The sequence below is a fragment of the Triticum urartu genome, chromosome 3A, assembly GCF_056163025.1.
Source record: "Triticum urartu cultivar PI428250 chromosome 3A, HENAU_Tu73, whole genome shotgun sequence".
Classification (NCBI taxonomy): domain Eukaryota; kingdom Viridiplantae; phylum Streptophyta; class Magnoliopsida; order Poales; family Poaceae; genus Triticum; species Triticum urartu.
This window is the reverse complement of record NC_141875.1, coordinates 710,695,587-710,719,107: the sequence shown is the minus strand read 5'-3', so window position 1 is coordinate 710,719,107 and position 23,521 is coordinate 710,695,587. Positions and strand designations below refer to the sequence as shown.

General features: G+C 43.6%; 4 pseudogenes; 2 read left to right on the top strand and 2 right to left on the bottom strand.

The window, feature by feature from the left end:
• Window positions 1–1,586: 1,586 nt before the first annotated feature.
• LOC147981985 (uncharacterized) lies at window positions 1,587–2,487 on the bottom strand (annotated as a pseudogene).
• A 5,789-nt stretch (window positions 2,488–8,276) lies between these two features.
• Window positions 8,277–9,314, top strand: LOC147981984 (protein STRICTOSIDINE SYNTHASE-LIKE 10 pseudogene; annotated as a pseudogene).
• Window positions 9,315–13,954: 4,640 nt separating this feature from the next.
• LOC147981983 (uncharacterized) lies at window positions 13,955–15,198 on the bottom strand (annotated as a pseudogene).
• Window positions 15,199–20,988: 5,790 nt separating this feature from the next.
• LOC147981982 (protein STRICTOSIDINE SYNTHASE-LIKE 10 pseudogene) lies at window positions 20,989–22,026 on the top strand (annotated as a pseudogene).
• Window positions 22,027–23,521: the final 1,495 nt, after the last annotated feature.

Below are 23,521 nucleotides of genomic sequence, written 5' to 3'. Positions count from 1 at the left end.
ACGATTATCATTGGGTTGAGGATCATCATTTGGCTGAGGATCCTCATCATGCTGAGGATCTTCATTATGCTGAGGCTCCTCATCAGATTGAGGATCCACTTCAGGTTTGGGATCACCAGTAGGTGTCTCATGCATATTAGGCATAGGGATAAAGTTCTGTTGGATAGTCGGGGATGGAACGTACACCCGCTTCTCCTCAAGATCAATCGCCCTAACCTCAATGACTTCATTATCCTCAAAAAACACCGCTTGCCTGGTTTCCACAAACTTGGTGGTATGACCTGGGCAATAAAAGTGATATCCTTTTCCTCTATGAGGGTACCCAATGAAAAAACAACTGACTGTCTTTGGGTCCAATTTCTTAATATGTGGATTGAATGCTTTAGCTTCAGCCGGGCAGCCCCACACTCGCAAGTAATTCAAGCTCGGTTTCTTTGCCACCCACATCTCGTAAGGTGTGCTCGGCGCTGACTTAGTTGGAGCAAGATTTAGGATGTGTGCAGCTGTTTTCAATGCCTCCATCCAAAGGCTTACTGGTAAGTTCGCATGACTAAGCATGCTACGTACCATATCCATAAGAGTGCGATTGAGACGCTCAGCTACGCCATTTTGCTAAGGTTCACCAGGCATTGAATATTGGGAAATTATTCCATTTTCAGCAAGATATTTTGCGAACGGTGCTGGAATTTGCCCATAAGGAGCATGCCTGCCATAATATTCTCCCCCGCGATCAGACCGTACTACTTTGATCTTTAGGTTGAGTTGATTTTCAACCTCGGCTTTATAAATCTTAAATTTGTCCAAAGCTTTGGATCGATCACGTATGGGGTAAATGTAGCCATAGCGAGAGAAATCGTCTGTGAAGGTAATGAAGGAATCAAAACCATCCATAGACTTTACGTTAAAAGGTCCGCATATGTCAGTATGAATAAGTTTAAGGACCGATGTGGCTCTTACTGCTCCTTTCTTAATTGTTTTCACATATTTTCCCTTAATACAGTCAATACAATTGCCCGCATCGGAGAAATCTAGCGGATGAAGTATTTCTTCTTTAATCAATCGTTCCATTCTCCCCCTCGAAATGTGGCCCAAGCGACGATGCCACAATTTCGAAGAAGGATTGATACTTCTCCCATTCTTTTTATGATTGCGTTCATTCATATTCATCTCGCAGAGATTTACACACATAGGATAACCGGAAAGATTTAACATATAAAGTTTGCCTCGTCGGACGGCGAGACCAACATCCTTATTACAATACTTTAAAAAACATTGTTTCTCCCCGAAGGTACAATGAAATCCAAAATCATCTAAACATGAAACTGAAATCAAACTCCTACTCAAAGTAGGCACATGAAGAACGTCCTTGAGCTGAAGTAGGAAACCAGTGTGCAACTTCAAGGTGAGGGAGCCCACGGCTTCAACTTCAGCCTCCTTCCCATTCGCGACATTAAGTCTTGTTGTTCCCTTTAGGGTATGGCTTATATGGAATCCCTGCAAAGAATTCGCGACATGAACAGTCGCACCTGAGTCAATCCACCATGTAGATTCAGAAAAATCAACATATAGAGATTCATCTACAAGAGTGATCTCATCCTTACCCTTTTTATTCAGCCACTTAAGAAAACCTGGACAGTCCGCCTTGAAATGATTTGGCTGCTTGCAAAAATTGCAAAGTCTTTCTCCAGCGGCATTTGTAAGATTAACTGAAGTAGCCACTGAAGGTGCGGGACGTGAACAACTTGCCTCGTTGCATTGCTTAGGCTTTGGAGGATTCTTTTCGGAATACTGATTTTTGTTGGGCACATTATTGTTATGAGCATGGTTCTCATGCTTCCTCTTTGCAGAGTTAACATGGAGAGCTTGATCTTTCTGCTCACTCTTCATTCTCTCTTCCTCCTGAACGCAATGTGCAATGAGTTCAGATAGTTTCCATTTGGTTTCAAGAGAGTTATAGTTTATCTTGAATGGATTGAATTGTGAGGGTAGTGACCTAAAAACTAGGAGCACCAGAAGCTCTTCGTTCAAGTCACACTTCATGGTTTTAAGCTTTGCCGTGGAATTGCTCATACTTAAGATGTGCTCCCTCACATTTCCATGCCCGTCATATTTTGCAAGCAGCTTGTGCAAAAGATCATCTTCATACACTTTCTTGGAGCCCTTAAATTGTTCTTCCACCAATTTCAAATATTCGGCGGCACTTTCATTGGCAGGAATAGCCCCTTTAATCTCAGTCGAGATGGAGAAGTTCATAATTAGGAGCGCCATTCTGTTTGACCTCTCCCACTTCTCAACTTTAGTATCATAATCTTTCTTAAGCTCAGCATACCCAGTGGCACCCTTTGCGGGTTCCACTGGTTTACTTTCCCTCAGTGCGAGGTGAACCTCATGCCATCCGAGATGGAAAAGCAACGAGTTCTTCCACGATTGGAAGTTATTCCTAGTAAGTGGCTCGATCTCGAGGCCACGAGAACCGGAAGCTGTCATGTTTCGAAATGTCATAAGTAAAGGAAAAGAACATCATAATTAAATTAAATTGCACAAAAATTAACCTACGTTGGTTTGATCAATTTTCATGCAAAAATTAACTCCAAATTATATCACCGTTGGGCAGAAAATAATAAGGAATTAACGCAGCGGTCAGATCCTCCGTCAAGATGAGATGCTGATACCTCGGGACAACGCTGCTACCCGCACCATCGATGCGCCCAACCCCGGCCACCTCCATCACGAGTCCACGACTCTGCTGCCAGAAGCATCGACTCCGCCGGTTCTCGGATGACTTCCCCTCGCCCCTGCTAAATTTCAACAGTGGAGGGGCATCGATCCCATCCTCTCCAACATGTGTCTCCTATTACGAATCCATGCATCTCTCGTATCAGCCATCAGCTACCTATGTCATGGATGGCTTGGTCGCTTCCAACGCCTCTCGGATCCTGCCCGAGGAGATGAGGATTTAGTTGGTTGCAGAGAGCCAAGAGTGGGAGTGGCTAAGGTATGCTGACTTACCTGGCAGTGTCGCGCCGACGCTGCCTCAGCCGGTTGAATACCCACCGAGTCATCAACTTCGCCGACGGCGCCACCGCAACAGAAACCGCTAATGACGCCAGGCAGTGTGCAAGCCGGTGCAGACCAATGGACGCGCTCTTCCGACGAGGCCGTAGCATGCATCTTCCACCGTGTCGGTCAACATGAGTGGCAGATCATCATTGCAGATCGATAGCTGAAGCTGCAGCAAAGGCAACCACAAGGTGCCTTTTTTCCCTTCTTTTGCATGTTCAGTTCCCTCAATTATTTATTGCTCCTTCTCTCGCCCTGTTTTCACTCAACTATTTGGTGCGCCTCCTCTCTCCCAATTAGCTTGTTTATTATACATAAGGAGAATTAATTCCTTCTCCGAGTAAGTACTACTGGTGGCAAGTCTATTTTTTATCCTTCAAGATTTTTGTTGGTGTGTTTTTTGATCTAGCTCTGGTCTTTCATGCTTTTTTCTCGACCTCCAAATCCTTTGGTTGCCATATTATTTGAGTAGGATCTGCTACTTCATGCATTTTCAATTATTTTTCTTTGCAGATCTGTATGCCTTCATGGTACCGCCTGCTACATGCTCTTCATGGAGCCACGGTCGAGGAAGCAGAGAAAGCGAACATATATGTATTTTTGTTGTTTTGTGCCGTGCCACACTAGCACATTACTGTTACTATAGTTATTTACTTGCTTGCATGTAAAACTTAATTAGTTTTTCCTTTCAGTTACATCATGTTATTACGAGTATATGATATGTACTTATGAAATACGCACTTCTACATGTAGATTTGCCTTCATTGGGTACAAACGGAATGAAGGTCGAGAAAGAATTACATATAAAGAATCATGAAAAAATGATTGGTCATTTATTGGTATCTTCACGTTACTATAAACTTTGTTTATGTAGGATCACCCAAGGATATAATTCTTCATCTTTACCATGCATATTTTCTTCCCTTTTCTCCGATAACGCAGAAAAATAAATAGGAATCAAGAATAAGAGATTGTTATGCTACCGCATTCCTGCTGATAGTTTTTAAAACACACGCACTTTTTGTTGTTTGTTTGAACCTTGCATGTCTCCTAGTAAGATAAAGCATGTTTCTATATTTAAGAGACATATGGTGATCAAGGAGAATGATGAGAATCATACATCAAGATTTTAGTGGGTGAGCTGTTATCTAAACTTACAAGTCATAACTCACAACTAGTGAAATTTTGGCAAACACCAAGCGTAATTTGCCAATACATACTGCCTACAATATAGCTGTAACATTTGAACCCTTCTTGGTTTACTAGGAGGTGTCAAATCAACTATAGTTCGCGTCATCACTGTAACCAAGTTATATAGTATGTCCCTTTGTTGATACTTCGGAGCATAATTTTTTGGGTAAATGAATGTTTTATTCAGTGTGAAGTGTACTTTATTATGATAGTTATACCGGCTAATTTTTTGTATTGCCCCCGCAAAAAATTGTATTGCCATGTGATAACGGTGTTCTACTACTAAGCATGGTCTTAAGGCATATTACTACATGTGCTTCATGCTTCATACTTTTCCCGAACATAGGTTCCTCAAAAATGTTTTCTTATCTGAACATTTATTTGAAGTAGCATTCAGTTATTTTTGTTTTTAGCATATATTCCCGCAGCAACGCGCGGGGTATCATCTAGTTTATTTTAAATGTGCACCCTGGACTGTGTGCTAATCACACAGTACTAGCTAGACTCAAATATTTAAGAACACCAGATTCTGCAACATTAATCTCGCGTTGTTCATTCGAAGCTTTGATTACCAATCTAATTATCATGTCCCCTCGGTATCTAATTAGGATCCCAATTTCATAAAATAAATGTAGGTTTTAAGTTCGACCTGTAGGTTTCAATTAACCAAAGGGACAAAGCTCTATCTCAACATGTAGGGTTAGCAACCTTAGAAGTTTAAAATTTCAATAGTTGGGTAATGCACTTATTTTTCCAAGCATGAGAATTGTACTATTTGCGTGATGTTATAAGAAAAGAAATTTATAATATTCGGTATGCAGTCACTCAGTGACCAAGAAGAAAGAAGGCTTTTTTGGGAAGAAAAGAGTGGAATTTGTCAAGGACACGACTTGATACACACATACAAAAAAAAGAGAGGCTTAATCGGATATGCACGCACTATTTGAGAGGCTTAATCATATGAGATGTCACCCGCTCATGAGAAGCCGCACGGTCACTTTCTGACCGGCAACTAGTACAGCCTAGATCAAGAATCCACACAAGCACTTTCTAATTCATGTGAACTTAAAAAAAATGAACTTTCATAGTAAAAACTGCCAGAGTTTCAGTAATTTTAAATTTTCCTGGATTAACATTCAGGAATGTCATATCAAACTTCAAGACTTTAACCAACTTTCCACCTGTTTGTACAACTTTCAAAAAATTACAAACAAACTTTCAGATATAAAGTGGGCAAAAATTTCACAAAATCATCAAAAATTTAAAAAAAATATCCGCCATAAATTTCAACAAATAAATCTGGTCCTTTCAAAATATCATCATAAGTTTTCAACAAAAAATTACCAGTGAAAACTTCCAACAATTAAATTGAAATCATCTTAAACAGTTGGGAATTGAATTGTGTTTAATCAGTTTATTTATCCAAGTAGTTCCATCCTAAAGTGCTGGCAATTGAATAGTATTTCCATCAAAGTTAGTACTAACCAGGTTAAGATTGATTGTCATGCCATTGACATGTTGAAAATACAGAGAATAGTCATTGACACCATATGCATACTTTGTATGCCATAAAAATAATTTAACCACTATAATTTTATTTATGTCCTACAGTGAAGAACTTAGATAGTTCAATCCTTTACAATATACTTCAAAATAAAATACTTGTAACTAACGAAAACATCAACTACAAAAAAGCGTAAAGCTTTAATTACACACGCATGATGTCTCAAGATTGCTAACCCGTAAGGGTGCACTGGTTAATGACTAGTGACATGAATCAAATGCACACAACTTCGCTTGTTATAGTTAAGTGGCTGAAAATGAATTACACCACTGCTAACCGGTGAGACTGAATTTATCATCTAAATGTGAATATAAATTTGTTTGTTGATCATATGAATTAAGGTTAACACCATTTAAAACAGGTTAAGGTACCTCTCTTTTGATCTGTGCATAACGCAAGTGGCCATATATTATTTGCTTCAAGATTGTTATGTATCATTGACATGAAGACGACATGTGATCAACATGGTTAATGGAGAAACAGACAAAGACAACTCTTGACTGAAAATGGGATTAATCAAACACACAAAACATCACTCATTACAATTAAATGGTTCAAAATAAGAGACTGGTTTTATTATCCAAATTCATACATTATATATTTGTTGATAATAGCAATTAAGGGCAGCATCTGTCAACACAGACTAAGGTATCTCTCTTATGATCTGTGTATAACACACGTACTATGCCAAAAGTTCATATACACATATTTTTACAGGAAACTACTCCCTCCATTGCTAAGTATAAGTCTTTTTAGAGATTTCAAATGGACGACAACATACGGATGTATATAGACATATTTTAGAGTGCAGATTCATTCATTTTGCTCCGTATGTAGTCCCTTGTTGGAATCTCTAAAAAGACTTACATTTGGGAACAAAGGAAGAATGATTGTACTAGCCATTTAAACAACCGATTACATGCCCAAATCAGAAATTTATTGATGAATGAAACCAGAATGTCAAGTGCTACTACGTGCTTAAATAGCATTTTTGTGTTGGTCAACATCCCATTTTAAGGAAACGCCTCATGTTCCAACAGAACTAGACAACTGATAATCCCATTTAGCATGCAAAATCTAGAATGAGTAGGAACACTGAATAGCAAGTACAAGGAACCTAAAAGAAGTGTATGTTTTCATGTAAGACCGCGGGGAGGCGTCGGATGGGAGGCCGACCCGCATGAGGGGAGGCTGCAGCCAACGGATCAAAGCGGGTTGGGAGGACCATCTACGTGAGACATGAACAGGGAAGGGAGTGATGGCGGAGGAGACGGCATGCATGCATGGGGCAGAGCCACGGCAGTTTAATGCATTTTGCGAGAGAATTGATGGTGTGCCTTGTTTCAAGGAGGAAGGCGAGAGATTAAAGGAACATGAGCGATTCAACATGATGAAATCGGCGGCGGCAGTGACTGGATTGAGAGGAGGAGACGTTGATGGGGCCGGCAATGGCGGAGGTGCGGTAGAGTGCGAGGATTTGGTTGGGTGTGTGGAAAGTTGATGTGTACGGTGTGCTCCTCTCCTCTCCTCTCCTCTAAACGTTGGCGTTGGTTGGGCAAGACGAGAAACGTTTGTTGGGCAAGAAGAAAAATAGTGAAAGTCTGGGAGCTCCGAGGACTCGGCTGGTGGATATGGGCGACACTGGAGCTTCGTTAATGAAAGAATGGAGCACGTACATATTCAAAACACGGACTTTTGCTGGAATCAGGGAAGAAAGAAGAAGACGAAGAAGAAGCGACGGAGGCTACCATGGATGTTGAAACTTCCGAATTTGCCGGAATCGGTGAAGAAAGAGGAAGAAATATGGAGGGCTAGCTTAGCTTGTCGGCGCGGCTGGTGCTCGACGGACGGCCGGCCGCCCCGCGGACATGCATGCATGCCCGTCGGAGACGAGGACTCGGTGCACGTGGACGGACGGCGCCTAGGTTCAGAGGGAGATGTTGCCGGATTCCGGCTGGGAAACTCGACGGCGTGCGTGCCGGACGTTTGAGAGCTAGGCCGGGACAAGAGTGCATGCCAGCCGTTTCTGTTTTCAACTTTTTTTTAGGGGACCAACCTTTTTTTTTTGTAATCGTGCGTGAGGAAAACGATTCACGATCAAGCACGATTTCACGGGTGCGTTCGGCCGTTCCGTTGCGTGCTCTTCCTCGTTTTGGTGCGTACCTGCGTACGCGTACTACGTAGCATCAGGATCCGGAAACGGTTTTCCTCCATAAACGTTGTACGATGTAGGATCGAAACCCACTCGGCCTCTATCGTACCACATACGCGCCGACTCGGACCACCAGTCCTCGATCGATCAGTGCTACCGCCTACCGCTAGTATATAATGAGGCAGTCTCCAGCTTGGATCTCTCCATCAAACCAAGCCATCCAGAGCAGAGGAGCGCTAATTAACCAACAACACGTAAGTAGGCCAGATCGATCCAAGAGCCAGCGAGAGAAACTAGCAGATCGACGACATGGGGTGCTCCATGAGCCGCCTCCTCAAGACCACTGTCACGCTGGTCATCCTCGTGCTTCTTCTCATGCCCGGGGCCTTAGCCGCCACAAGCTTCGATGCCTCACGAAGCCAACAGCTGCCACTGCCGCGAGGGACGGTCAAAGGGCCGGAGAGCGTCGCCTTCGACGGCCAGGGCCAGGGCCCCTACAGCGGCGTCTCGGACGGCCGGATCCTCAAGTGGAATGGCGAAAAGCTAGGATGGACTACCTATGCATATGGACCCGGCTATGATAGCAAGACCTGCACGCCGTCCAAGTTCAGCCCGGAGACTGAGGCTGCCAGGGAGAGCCGCTGCGGCCGCCCGCTTGGCCTACGCTTCAACCAAAAATCGGGCGACCTATACGTGGCCGACGCGTACAAGGGTCAGATGCGGGTAGCGCCGGGCGGCGGGGAGGCCACCGTGTTGGTCAACCAGGTTGACGGTTTTCCTCTGCGCTTCACCAACGGTGTTGACGTCGATCAAGTTACGGGTCAGGTCTACTTCACCGACAGCTCGATGAACTATCAAAGGTCACAACATGAGATGGTGACTCGCACCGGGGACTCGACGGGCCGCCTCATGCGCTACGACCCACGGACATCGGATGTCACGGTGCTCCAGGCGGGCATGACGTACCCTAACGGCGTCGCGCTCAGCGCCGACGGCACCCATCTCGTGGTCGCATCTACCGGACCATGCAAGCTGCTGAGGCACTGGATCAAAGGGGTCAACGCAGGCACATCCGAGCCTTTTGCCGACCTGCCCGGCTATCCAGATAACGTGAGGCCCGACACTAAAGGAGGCTACTGGGTGGCGTTGCACCGCGAGAAGAATGAGTTGCCCTTTGGTCGTGATAGTCATCGTCTCGCAGTCAGGGTCGGTAATGATGGGAAGATAGTTGAGGAGATGAGAGGGCCAAAGAAGGTGAGGCCCACCGAGATTATGGAGAGAAGCAATGGCAAGATCTACTTGGGTTCGGTAGAGCTTCCTTATGTCGGTGTTGTTAAGCGCAAGTAGAAAACTATTATAGTAGATGCATATCATGGCTTTTTATTTCTTTTTCTTACCTAAATGTAATTTTTCAATTTGTTTTTTCCGGTTCGGACGACCTATTGTAATAAACGTTTTCTATCAGCAAATAATTATTTGTTCTTTCCTCCATATTAACGTGTATAAAAGCTAAATTCCATCATGTTCTCGTTAAGAAGCAAGCCGGGAAAAACTATATATAGAAGAAGCACTAGACTCACAAATGATGCAGCGATTGTTGTGGCCTACTGCCATGATCGATAGTATGACGCTGCTGTCCGGCTAGCTAGGTTCAGCGACTAGGAGAAACTGAGGCTCTTTCAAATGAGGTGAAAAATGTTGACGTCCTTCCGCCAGCAATTCTTGTTGAGGCCGAACTGTAGAAATGTAGATGTTTTTGGTGCCACAGCATGGCTTCAAAATTAATTCCTGTGTGTATCTAATTGAAAGGCCAGTTGCTATTTCTAAAAACAATGACCAGGTTTAATAACACTTGACACCGATGAGCGCCGCCAACACCTTAATCCAACCTCACCTTATGTCGGTGTTGTTAAGCGCAAGTAGAGAACAGTAGATGTATAGAATGTCTTTTTGTTTCTTGTTCTTATACCACTAAATGTAATATTTCAATTTGTTTTTTTCTGATTCGGACAACCTATTGTAATCCACATTTTCTACCAGCGAATCATTTGTTTTTTCCTCCATTTTAACATGTATAAATGCTAAATTCCATCATGTTCTTGGTAAGAGGCAAGCCGAAAAAAACTATGTATGGAAGAAGCACTAGAATCACAAATGATCCAGCGATTGTTGTGGCCTTCTACCATGATCGATAGTTGGTCACCTCGTCGGCCAACGAAGGGCCCAAGCATCCATCAAACTTTACTGGTGCTGGCTTGCTGGCATCTTGATCAACTTCAACGAGTGCTACTTGTTAGATTTATAATCCCGTAGGATCTACTTAACAGATCGTAAGCCACGCATTAGATCACCTAATAGCACAGATCAGAGAGATGGATTAGGTTCTTACCACCAATGGAAGCAGCCATTGGTGTCGACGGTGCGAAGTCCCGTGCCTGCTCGATGCAGGCTTGATGCAGGCTCGGTGAAGATGCTCGCTGCAGGTAGCGGCGTCCCTCCGGGCGCCACCGGCACTGCTCTGGAACAGGGGCAGAGCTTGGAGATGATCTTCCCGTCGTGCAGCGCTCCCCCAGATCGGTTACGGTTTAGGGATGTGGGGAGCAGGAGTAAACCGTACGAGAACTAGTCTAGCGTAGGTGTCGGCTGCTCCCCCATCTTTTTATGTGCGCTGGCGACAGCGGACCAAAACCATAGTTGGTTAGGGTGCCCCCGATCAGGGCGCGTAAGTTGAGATCGAGGGGTACGAACGTTGGTCCGTGGCCTCCCTGTTTCTCTCTTTAATATAACTTTGTTTCTGGTCTTTTATTTTCGTTTTGGCCCATTGGGCCTCTAGATCAATACCAACATTCTCCCCCTTGATCGTTAGGCTCAATGACTTTTGTCCATTCTCCATAGGAATAATATACCAGAGTAAGGTGTTACAACAGCCGATGAAAAGCCATTGAACCTCAATATTCATAGCACACATCCTATTTCGAAAAGGAAACATTTTTCTTATTGGGAGTGGTTTATATTAGCGGTCCCATAATTCCAGAATCAAGAGGCTTCCAATAATCCCATGCCGGCTACATGCTCACGAAATATATTGGGTGGTAAGCCTTTAGTAAGCGGATCCGCAAGCATATGTGTCGTACTGATATGCTTAACATTAATAGTTTGATCCTGGATTCTATGTTGAAAAACATGGTACTTTAGGTCAATGTGCCTGGCAGCAGCACTTGACTTGTTGTTATTCGCATAGAAAACTACGGGTTCATTATCGCAGTACAATGTCAGTGGTTTGGAAATGCTGTCAACCACTTTAAGTCCGGGAATGAAATTCTTTAGGAATACAGCCTGCCCGGTGGCCTCAAAACATGCTAGATATTCTGCCATCATCATAGATGAGGCAACTATCTTTTGCTTGGAGCTTTTCCACGATATGGCTCCTCCAGCGAGTGTGAATATATAACCTGACGTGGATTTCATACTATCCACACACCCGGCAAGATCAGAGTCTGAATAACCAATAACTTCCAGGTTATCGGACTTTCTATATGTAAGAATGAAATTTTTAGTACCTTGCATATAACGCAAGACTTTCTTTGCGGCCTTCCAGTGGTCCGATCCTGGATTAGATTGAAATCTGCCAAGCATCCCGGTTACAAAAGCTAAGTCAGGGCGTGTACATACTTGAGCATACATGATGCTTCCGACAGCCGAAGCATAAGGAACCGACTTCATCTGATCAGTTTCATTTTGGTTCCTCGGACACTGGAAAGTCCCAAACTTATCGCCCTTAACTATGGGGGCAGGTGAGGAAGAGCACTTATGCATATTGAATTTCTTTAGTACTCTCTCAAAGTATGCCTTTTGCGATAGTCCTAATATTCCTTTGGACCTATCTCGATGAATCTCGATGCCAAGGACATACGAGGCTTCACCGAGATCCTTCATGTCAAATTTTGAGGACAGAAATCTTTTGGTCTCATGCAACATATCTTTATCGCTGCAAGCCAATAGAATATCATCCACATATAGGACTAAAAATGTGAACCTACTGCCTTTAAATTTAACATATATGTAGTTGTCCACTTCATTCTCTTTAAAACCAAAAGTTCTAATAATCTCGTCGAACTTGAGGTACCACTGCCTTGAAGCTTGCCTCAAGCCATATATGGATTTATTTAAACGACATGCCATGTGTTCTTTTCCTTCCACGACAAAACCTTCAGGTTGAGTCATGTAAACTTCTTCTTTTAAGTCACCATTCAGAAATGCCGTCTTGGCATCCATTTGATGCAGCTCCAAATCATAATGAGCTACAAGTGCCATGACAATTCTGAAAGAATCTTTGGATGACACAGGCAAGAAGGTCTCCTTATAATCGATTCCTTCTCTCTGTGTAAAACCTTTTGCTACAAGTCTCGCTTTGAACCTTTCGATGTTCCCTTTGGGATCATATTTGGTTTTGTAGACCCACTTGCAGCCTACCCTTTTTGGCTCCATCAGGAACTTCTACTAAGTCCCAAACATCATTCGAGCTCATAGATTTCAATTCGTCTTCCATGGCTACCAACCATTTGGACGAGTCTTCACTTTTAGTGGCTTCTTTATATGAGGTCGGATCTTGTGCCTTCCCTATGTCATTTTCATCCTCACACATGAAAGTGACATAATCGCTAGAGATGGCCTTTTTCTTTTCCCGTTGTGATCTTCTCATAGGCTCATTAGTATGTGCATTTTCTCTTGCCCGAGAAGGTTGACGATTATCATTGGGTTGAGGATCATCATTTGGCTGAGGATCCTCATCATGCTGAGGATCTTCATTATGCTGAGGCTCCTCATCAGATTGAGGATCCACTTCAGGTTCGGGATCACCAGTAGGTGTCTCATGCATATTAGGCATAGGGATAAAGTTTTGTTGGATAGTCGGGGATGGAACGTACACCCGCTTCTCCTCAAGATCAATCGCCCTAACCTCAATGACTTCATTATCCTCAAAAAACACCGCTTGCCTGGTTTCCACAAACTTGGTGGTATGACCTGGGCAATAAAAGCGATATCCTTTTCCTCTATGAGGGTACCCAATGAAAAAACAACTGACTGTCTTTGGGTCCAATTTCTTAATATGTGGATTGAATGCTTTAGCTTCAGCCGGGCAGCCCCACACTCGCAAGTAATTCAAGCTCGGTTTCTTTCCCACCCACATCTCGTAAGGTGTGCTCGGTGCTGACTTAGTTGGAGCAAGATTTAGGATGTGTGCAGCTGTTTTCAATGCCTCCATCCAAAGGCTTACTGGTAAGTTTGCATGACTAAGCATGCTACGTACCATATCCATAAGAGTGCGATTGAGACGCTCAGCTACACCATTTTGCTGAGGTTCACCAGGCATTGAATACTGGGCAATTATTCCATTTTCAGCAAGATATTTTGCGAACGGTGCTGGAATTTGCCCATAAGGAGCATGCCTGCCATAATATTCTCCCCCGCGATCAGACAGTACTACTTTGATCTTTAGGTTGAGTGGATTTTCAACCTCGGCTTTATAAATCTTAAATTTGTCCAAAGCTTTGGATCGATCATGTATGGGGTAAATGTAGCCATAGCGAGAGAAATCGTCTGTGAAGGTAATGAAGGAATCAAAACCATCCATAGACTTTACGTTAAAAGGTCCGCATATGTCAGTATGAATAAGTTCAAGGACCGATGTGGCTCTTACTGCTCCTTTCTTAATTGTTTTCACATATTTTCCCTTAATACAGTCAATACAATTGCCCGCATCGGAGAAATCTAGCGGATGAAGTATTTCCTCTTTAATCAATCGTTCCATTCTCCCCCTCGAAATGTGGCCCAAGCGACGATGCCACAATTTCGAAGAAGGATTGATACTTCTCCCATTCTTTTTATGATTGCGTTCATTCATATTCATCTCGCAGAGATTTACACACATAGGATAACCGTAAAGATTTAACATATAAAGTTTGCCTCGTCGGACGGCGAGACCAACATCCTTATTACAATACTTTAAAAAACATTGTTTCTCCCCGAAGGTACAATGAAATCCAAAATCATCTAAACATGAAACTGAAATCAAATTCCTACTCAAAGTAGGCACATAAAGAACGTCCTTGAGCTGAAGTAGGAAACCAGTGTGCAACTTCAAGGTGAGGGAGCCCACGGCTTCAACTTCAGCCTCCTTCCCATTCGCGACATTAAGTCTTGTTGTTCCCTTTAGGGTATGGCTTATATGGAATCCCTGCAAAGAATTCGCGACATGAACAGTCGCACCTGAGTCAATCCACCATGTAGATTCAGAAAAATCAACATATAGAGATTCATCTACAAGAGTGATCTCATCCTTACCCTTTTTATTCAGCCACTTAAGAAAACCTGGACAGTCCGCCTTGAAATGATTTGGCTGCTTGCAAAAATTGCAAAGTCTTTCTCCAGCGGCATTTGTAAGATTAACTGAAGTAGCCACTGAAGGTGCGGGACGTGAACAACTTGCCTCGTTGCATTGCTTAGGCTTTGGAGGATTCTTTTTGGAATACTGATTTTTGTTGGGCACATTATTGTTATGAGCATGGTTCTCATGCTTCCTCTTTGCAGAGTTAACATGGAGAGCTTGATCTTTCTGCTCACTCTTCATTCTCTCTTCCTCCTGAACGCAATGTGCAATGAGTTCAGATAGTTTCCATTTGGTTTCAAGAGAGTTATAGTTTCTCTTGAATGGATTGAATTGTGAGGGTAGTGACCTAAAAACTAGGAGCACCAGAAGCTCTTCGTTCAAGTCACACTTCATGGTTTTAAGCTTTGCCGTGGCATTGCTCATACTTAAGATGTGCTCCCTCACATTTCCATGCCCGTCATATTTTGCAAGCAGCTTGTGCAAAAGATCATCTTCATACACTTTCTTGGAGCCCTTAAATTGTTCTTCCACCGATTTCAAATATTCGGCGGCACTTCCATTGGCAGGAATAGCCCCTTTAATCTCAGTCGAGATGGAGAAGTTCATAATTAGGAGCGCCATTCTGTTTGACCTCTCCCACTTCTCAACTTTAGTATCATAATCTTTCTTAAGCTCAGCATACCCAGTGGCACCCTTTGCGGGTTCCACTGGTTTACTTTCCCTCAGTGCGAGGTGAACCTCATGCCATCCGAGATGGAAAAGCAACGAGTTCTTCCACGATTGGAAGTTATTCCCAGTAAGTGGCTCGATCTCGAGGCCACGAGAACCGGAAGCTGTCATGTTTCGAAATGTCATAAGTAAAGGAAAAGAACATCATAATTAAATTAAATTGCACAAAAATTAACCTACGTTGGTTTGATCAATTTTCATGCAAAAATTAACTCCAAATTATATCACCGTTGGGCAGAAAATAATAAGGAATTAACGCAGCGGTCAGATCCTCCGTCAAGATGAGATGCTGATACCTCGGGACAACGCTGCTACCCGCACCATCGATGCGCCCAACCCCGGCCACCTCCATCACGAGTCCACGACTCTGCTGCCAGAAGCATCGACTCCGCCGGTTCTCGGATGACTTCCCCTCGCCCCTGCTAAATTTCAACAGTGGAGGGGCATCGATCCCATCCTCTCCAACATGTGTCTCCTATTACGAATCCATGCATCTCTCGTATCAGCCATCAGCTACCTATGTCATGGATGGCTTGGTCGCTTCCAACGCCTCTCGGATCCTGCCCGAGGAGATGAGGATTTAGTTGGTTGCAGAGAGCCAAGAGTGGGAGTGGCTAAGGTATGCTGACTTACCTGGCAGTGTCGCGCCGACGCTGCCTCAGCCGGTTGAATACCCACCGAGTCATCAACTTCGCCGACGGCGCCACCGCAACAGAAACCGCTAATGACGCCAGGCAGTGTGCAAGCCGGTGCAGACCAATGGACGCGCTCTTCCGACGAGGCCGTAGCATGCATCTTCCACCGTGTCGGTCAACATGAGTGGCAGATCATCATTGCAGATCGATAGCTGAAGCTGCAGCAAAGGCAACCACAAGGTGCCTTTTTTCCCTTCTTTTGCATGTTCAGTTCCCTCAATTATTTATTGCTCCTTCTCTCGCCCTGTTTTCACTCAACTATTTGGTGCGCCTCCTCTCTCCCAATTAGCTTGTTTATTATACATAAGGAGAATTAATTCCTTCTCCGAGTAAGTACTACTGGTGGCAAGTCTATTTTTTATCCTTCAAGATTTTTGTTGGTGTGTTTTTTGATCTAGCTCTGGTCTTTCATGCTTTTTTCTCGACCTCCAAATCCTTTGGTTGCCATATTATTTGAGTAGGATCTGCTACTTCATGCATTTTCAATTATTTTTCTTTGCAGATCTGTATGCCTTCATGGTACCGCCTGCTACATGCTCTTCATGGAGCCACGGTCGAGGAAGCAGAGAAAGCGAACATATATGTATTTTTGTTGCTTTGTGCCGTGCCACACTAGCACATTACTGTTACTATAGTTATTTACTTGCTTGCATGTAAAACTTAATTAGTTTTTCCTTTCAGTTACATCATGTTATTACGAGTATATGATATGTACTTATGAAATACGCACTTCTACATGTAGATTTGCCTTCATTGGGTACAAACGGAATGAAGGTCGAGAAAGAATTACATATAAAGAATCATGAAAAAATGATTGGTCATTTATTGGTATCTTCACGTTACTATAAACTTTGTTTATGTAGGATCACCCAAGGATATAATTCTTCATCTTTACCATGCATATTTTCTTCCCTTTTCTCCGATAACGCAGAAAAATAAATAGGAATCAAGAATAAGAGATTGTTATGCTACCGCATTCCTGCTGATAGTTTTTAAAACACACGCACTTTTTGTTGTTTGTTTGAACCTTGCATGTCTCCTAGTAAGATAAAGCATGTTTCTATATTTAAGAGACATATGGTGATCAAGGAGAATGATGAGAATCATACATCAAGATTTTAGTGGGTGAGCTGTTATCTAAACTTACAAGTCATAACTCACAACTAGTGAAATTTTGGCAAACACCAAGCGTAATTTGCCAATACATACTGCCTACAATATAGCTGTAACATTTGAACCCTTCTTGGTTTACTAGGAGGTGTCAAATCAACTATAGTTCGCGTCATCACTGTAACCAAGTTATATAGTATGTCCCTTTGTTGATACTTCGGAGCATAATTTTTTGGGTAAATGAATGTTTTATTCAGTGTGAAGTGTACTTTATTATGATAGTTATACCGGCTAATTTTTTGTATTGCCCCCGCAAAAAATTGTATTGCCATGTGATAACGGTGTTCTACTACTAAGCATGGTCTTAAGGCATATTACTACATGTGCTTCATGCTTCATACTTTTCCCGAACATAGGTTCCTCAAAAATGTTTTCTTATCTGAACATTTATTTGAAGTAGCATTCAGTTATTTTTGTTTTTAGCATATATTCCCGCAGCAACGTGCGGGGTGTCATCTAGTTTATTTTAAATGTGCACCCTGGACTGTGTGCTAATCACACAGTACTAGCTAGACTCAAATATTTAAGAACACCAGATTCTGCAACATTAATCTCGCGTTGTTCATTCGAAGCTTTGATTACCAATCTAATTATCGTGTCCCCTCGGTATCTAATTAGGATCCCAATTTCATAAAATAAATGTAGGTTTTAAGTTCGACCTGTAGGTTTCAATTAACCAAAGGGACAAAGCTCTATCTCAACATGTAGGGTTAGCAACCTTAGAAGTTTAAAATTTCAATAGTTGGGTAATGCACTTATTTTTCCAAGCATGAGAATTGTACTATTTGCGTGATGTTATAAGAAAAGAAATTTATAATATTCGGTATGCAGTCACTTAGTGACCAAGAAGAAAGAAGGCTTTTTTGGGAAGAAAAGAGTGGAATTTGTCAAGGACACGACTTGATACACACATACAAAAAAAAGAGAGGCTTAATCGGATATGCACGCACTATTTGAGAGGCTTAATCATATGAGATGTCACCCGCTCATGAGAAGCCGCACGGTCACTTTCTGACCGGCAACTAGTACAGCCTAGATCAAGAATCCACACAAGCACTTTCTAATTCATGTGAACATAAAAAAATGAACTTACATAGTAAAAACTGCCAGAGTTTCAGTAATTTTAAATTTTCCTGGATTAACATTCAGGAATGTCATATCAAACTTCAAGACTTTAACCAACTTTCCACCTGTTTGTACAACTTTCAGAAAAATAACAAACAAACTTTCAGATATAAAGTGGGCAAAAATTTCACAAAATCATAAAAAATTTTAAAAAAATATCCGCCATAAATTTCAACAAATAAATCTGGTCCTTTCAAAATATCATCATAAGTTTTCAACAAAAAATTACCAGCGACAACTTCCAACAATTAAATTGAAATCATCTTAAACAGTTGGGAATTGAATTGTGTTTAATCAGTTTATTTATCCAGGTAGTTCCATCCTAAAGTGCTGGCAATTGAATAGTATTTCCATCAAAGTTAGTACTAACCAGGTTAAGATAGATTGTCATGCCATTGACATGTTGAAAATACAGAGAATAGTCATTGACACCATATGCATACTTTGTATGCCATAAAAATAATTTAACCACTATAATTTTATTTATGTCCTACAGTGAAGAACTTAGATAGTTCAATGCTTTACAATATACTTCAAAATAAAATACTTGTAACTAACGAAAACTTCAACTACAAAAAAGCGTAAAGCTTTAATTACACACGCATGATGTCTCAAGATTGCTAACCCGTAAGGGTGCACTGGTTAATGACTAGTGACATGAATCAAATGCACACAACTTCGCTTGTTATAGTTAAGTGGCTGAAAATGAATTACACCACTGCTAACCGGTGAGACTGAATTTATCATCTAAATGTGAATATAAATTTGTTTGTTGATCATATGAATTAAGGTTAACACCATTTAAAACAGGTTAAGGTACCTCTCTTTTGATCTGTGCATAACGCAAGTGGCCATATATTATTTGCTTCAAGATTGTTATGTATCATTGACATGAAGACGACATGTGATCAACATGGTTAATGGAGAAACAGACAAAGACAACTCTTGACTGAAAATGAGATTAATCAAACACACAAAACATCACTCGTTACAATTAAATGGTTCAAAATAAGAGACTGGTTTTATTATCCAAATTCATACATTATATATTTGTTGATAATAGCAATTAAGGGCAGCATCTGTCAACACAGACTAAGGTATCTCTCTTATGATCTGTGTATAACACACGTACTATGCCAAAAGTTCATATACACATATTTTACAGGAAACTACTCCCTCCATTGCTAAGTATAAGTCTTTTTAGAGATTTCAAATGGACGACAACATACGGATGTATATAGACATATTTTAGAGTGCAGATTCATTCATTTTGCTCCGTATGTAGTCCCTTGTTGGAATCTCTAAAAAGACTTACATTTGGGAACAAAGGAAGAATGATTGTACTAGCCATTTAAACAACCGATTACATGCCCAAATCAGAAATTTATTGATGAATGAAACCAGAATGTCAAGTGCTACTACGTGCTTAAATAGCATTTTTGTGTTGGTCAACATCCCATTTTAAGGAAACGCCTCATGTTCCAACAGAACTAGACAACTGATAATCCCATTTAGCATGCAAAATCTAGAATGAGTAGGAACACTGAATAGCAAGTACAAGGAACCTAAAAGAAGTGTATGTTTTCATGTAAGACCGCGGGGAGGCGTCGGATGGGAGGCCGACCCGCATGAGGGGAGGCTGCAGCCAACGGATCAAAGCGGGTTGGGAGGACCATCTACGTGAGACATGAACAGGGAAGGGAGTGATGGCGGAGGAGACGGCATGCATGCATGGGGCAGAGCCACGGCAGTTTAATGCATTTTGCGAGAGAATTGATGGTGTGCCTTGTTTCAAGGAGGAAGGCGAGAGATTAAAGGAACATGAGCGATTCAACATGATGAAATCGGCGGCGGCAGTGACTGGATTGAGAGGAGGAGACGTTGATGGGGCCGGCAATGGCGGAGGTGCGGTAGAGTGCGAGGATTTGGTTGGGTGTGTGGAAAGTTGATGTGTACGGTGTGCTCCTCTCCTCTCCTCTCCTCTAAACGTTGGCGTTGGTTGGGCAAGACGAGAAACGTTTGTTGGGCAAGAAGAAAAATAGTGAAAGTCTGGGAGCTCCGGGGACTCGGCTGGTGGATATGGGCGACACTGGAGCTTCGTTAATGAAAGAATGGAGCACGTACATATTCAAAACACGGACTTTTGCTGGAATCAGGGAAGAAAGAAGAAGACGAAGAAGAAGCGACGGAGGCTACCATGGATGTTGAAACTTCCGAATTTGCCGGAATCGGTGAAGAAAGAGGAAGAAATATGGAGGGCTAGCTTAGCTTGTCGGCGCGGCTGGTGCTCGACGGACGGCCGGCCGCCCCGCGGACATGCATGCATGCCCGTCGGAGACGAGGACTCGGTGCACGTGGACGGACGGCGCCTAGGTTCAGAGGGAGATGTTGCCGGATTCCGGCTGGGAAACTCGACGGCGTGCGTGCCGGACGTTTGAGAGCTAGGCCGGGACAAGAGTGCATGCCAGCCGTTTCTGTTTTCAACTTTTTTTTAGGGGACCAACCTTTTTTTTTTTTGTAATCGTGCGTGAGGAAAACGATTCACGATCAAGCACGATTTCACGGGTGCGTTCGGCCGTTCCGTTGCGTGCTCTTCCTCGTTTTGGTGCGTACCTGCGTACGCGTACTACGTAGCATCAGGATCCGGAAACGGTTTTCCTCCATAAACGTTGTACGATGTAGGATCGAAACCCACTCGGCCTCTATCGTACCACATACGCGCCGACTCGGACCACCAGTCCTCGATCGATCAGTGCTACCGCCTACCGCTAGTATATAATGAGGCAGTCTCCAGCTTGGATCTCTCCATCAAACCAAGCCATCCAGAGCAGAGGAGCGCTAATTAACCAACAACACGTAAGTAGGCCAGATCGATCCAAGAGCCAGCGAGAGAAACTAGCAGATCGACGACATGGGGTGCTCCATGAGCCGCCTCCTCAAGACCACTGTCACGCTGGTCATCCTCGTGCTTCTTCTCATGCCCGGGGCCTTAGCCGCCACAAGCTTCGATGCCTCACGAAGCCAACAGCTGCCACTGCCGCGAGGGACGGTCAAAGGGCCGGAGAGCGTCGCCTTCGACGGCCAGGGCCAGGGCCCCTACAGCGGCGTCTCGGACGGCCGGATCCTCAAGTGGAATGGCGAAAAGCTAGGATGGACTACCTATGCATATGGACCCGGCTATGATAGCAAGACCTGCACGCCGTCCAAGTTCAGCCCGGAGACTGAGGCTGCCAGGGAGAGCCGCTGCGGCCGCCCGCTTGGCCTACGCTTCAACCAAAAATCGGGCGACCTATACGTGGCCGACGCGTACAAGGGTCTGATGCGGGTAGCGCCGGGCGGCGGGGAGGCCACCGTGTTGGTCAACCAGGTTGACGGTTTTCCTCTGCGCTTCACCAACGGTGTTGACGTCGATCAAGTTACGGGTCAGGTCTACTTCACCGACAGCTCGATGAACTATCAAAGGTCACAACATGAGATGGTGACTCGCACCGGGGACTCGACGGGCCGCCTCATGCGCTACGACCCACGGACATCGGATGTCACGGTGCTCCAGGCGGGCATGACGTACCCTAACGGCGTCGCGCTCAGCGCCGACGGCACCCATCTCGTGGTCGCATCTACCGGACCATGCAAGCTGCTGAGGCACTGGATCAAAGGGGTCAACGCAGGCACATCCGAGCCTTTTGCCGACCTGCCCGGCTATCCAGATAACGTGAGGCCCGACACTAAAGGAGGCTACTGGGTGGCGTTGCACCGCGAGAAGAATGAGTTGCCCTTTGGTCGTGATAGTCATCGTCTCGCAGTCAGGGTCGGTAATGATGGGAAGATAGTTGAGGAGATGAGAGGGCCAAAGAAGGTGAGGCCCACCGAGATTATGGAGAGAAGCAATGGCAAGATCTACTTGGGTTCGGTAGAGCTTCCTTATGTCGGTGTTGTTAAGCGCAAGTAGAAAACTATTATAGTAGATGCATATCATGGCTTTTTATTTCTTTTTCTTACCTAAATGTAATTTTTCAATTTGTTTTTTCCGGTTCGGACGACCTATTGTAATAAACGTTTTCTATCAGCAAATAATTATTTGTTCTTTCCTCCATATTAACGTGTATAAAAGCTAAATTCCATCATGTTCTCGTTAAGAAGCAAGCCGGGAAAAACTATATATAGAAGAAGCACTAGACTCACAAATGATGCAGCGATTGTTGTGGCCTACTGCCATGATCGATAGTATGACGCTGCTGTCCGGCTAGCTAGGTTCAGCGACTAGGAGAAACTGAGGCTCTTTCAAATGAGGTGAAAAATGTTGACGTCCTTCCGCCAGCAATTCTTGTTGAGGCCGAACTGTAGAAATGTAGATGTTTTTGGTGCCACAGCATGGCTTCAAAATTAATTCCTGTGTGTATCTAATTGAAAGGCCAGTTGCTATTTCTAAAAACAATGACCAGGTTTAATAACACTTGACACCGATGAGCGCCGCCAACACCTTAATCCAACCTCACCTTATGTCGGTGTTGTTAAGCGCAAGTAGAGAACAGTAGATGTATAGAATGTCTTTTTGTTTCTTGTTCTTATACCACTAAATGTAATATTTCAATTTGTTTTTTTCTGATTCGGACAACCTATTGTAATCCACATTTTCTACCAGCGAATCATTTGTTTTTTCCTCCATTTTAACATGTATAAATGCTAAATTCCATCATGTTCTTGGTAAGAGGCAAGCCGAAAAAAACTATGTATGGAAGAAGCACTAGAATCACAAATGATCCAGCGATTGTTGTGGCCTTCTGCCATGATCGATAGTTGGTCACCTCGTCGGCCAACGAAGGGCCCAAGCATCCATCAAACTTTACTGGTGCTGGCTTGCTGGCATCTTGATCAACTTCAACGAGTGCTACTTGTTAGATTTATAATCCCGTAGGATCTACTTAACAGATCGTAAGCCAGGCATTAGATCACATAATAGCACAGATCAGAGAGATGGATTAGGTTCTTACCATCAATGGAAGCAGCCATTGGTGTCGACGGTGCGAAGTCCCGTGCCTGCTCGATGCAGGCTTGATGCAGGCTCGGTGAAGATGCTCGCTGCAGGTAGCGGCGTCCCTCCGGGCGCCACCGGCACTGCTCTGGAACAGGGGCAGAGCTTGGAGATGATCTTCCCGTCGTGCAGCGCTCCCCCAGATCGGTTAGGGTTTAGGGATGTGGGGAGCAGGAGTAAACCGTACGAGAACTAGTCTAGCGTAGGTGCCGGCTGCTCCCCCATCTTTTTATGTGCGCTGGCGACAGGGGACCAAAACCATAGTTGGTTAGGGTGCCCCCGATCAGGGCGCGTAAGTTGAGATCGAGGGGTACGAACGTTGGTTCGTGGCCTCCCTGTTTCTCTCTTTAATGTAACTTTGTTTCTGGTCTTTTATTTTCGTTTTGGCCCATTGGGCCTCTAGATCAATACC